Raw genomic sequence first — 861 nt, 5'->3', positions numbered from 1 at the left:
CTAATATTAAGGTTGCGTGGCTAAATCCAGCTTCTGTTTACGATATCTGTGTCGTCCTCATATTGTGCTCGTATTTTCATGTTATTTAACGAATGTTCTGATAATCCCGTTCTTATTTTATTATTGGTATTATGTTGTCTCTCGCTTGATATAACGTCTTGATCTTTTGTGGCAATTGTTGTATCAGTTTCGAGGATAGTCAAGTAACGTAGGAATACTAATTGGCGATTCTTTTGATGATTGTAAAACGCCTAAGCAACAGTTCCGGAATTAGTATTGGTAGGCCTACGGATCTCTACGCATTTTCTGTTGTATCAATTTTAGTGATTAAATAACAACGTCATTTTGATGTTTCTTTTCTTTTCTTTTCTTTCTAGTGTTACTATGTCAGATTACTTATCTTAATAACGTCGAAAGCAAAAGTAAAATCTTTCTTGCGATCGTATTCTGTCATTCATCCAAAATTTCCTTAAATCAGGTGGTAGAGAACCAGAGGCAGAAGGCAAAGGGAGATGATAATGATGGCGAGAACACGCTACGAGTAAAGAACAGGTTCTAAGCTTATCACCTTTGGCAATTTTGCGGTTTTAAAATATCCCCCATATTATAGGAAGATCATTCTTTCAACCTTTTTTTTCTCCCTTTTTTCTATAATCTTAAGACAGGTTAGAAAGATCAGTTCATAGTGGTAATTCTTGATTAGCAGGTACCATGGAATCAACGTCAATACGTCTGCTTCTTGGATATAACCTTAGTTAACAAGATATCATTACTTTCATCACTACGTCCTCTGCAGATTAAACTGGAATAAATCGAGATCAAGTCTACGGGGATTTTACGCCAGTCTTCAACGTTTCGCTT

The sequence above is a fragment of the Penaeus monodon genome, chromosome 31 (assembly GCF_015228065.2).
Source record: "Penaeus monodon isolate SGIC_2016 chromosome 31, NSTDA_Pmon_1, whole genome shotgun sequence".
Lineage (NCBI taxonomy): Eukaryota > Metazoa > Arthropoda > Malacostraca > Decapoda > Penaeidae > Penaeus > Penaeus monodon.
The sequence above is the reverse complement of the archived record's forward strand: the minus strand, read 5'-3'. Positions refer to the sequence as shown.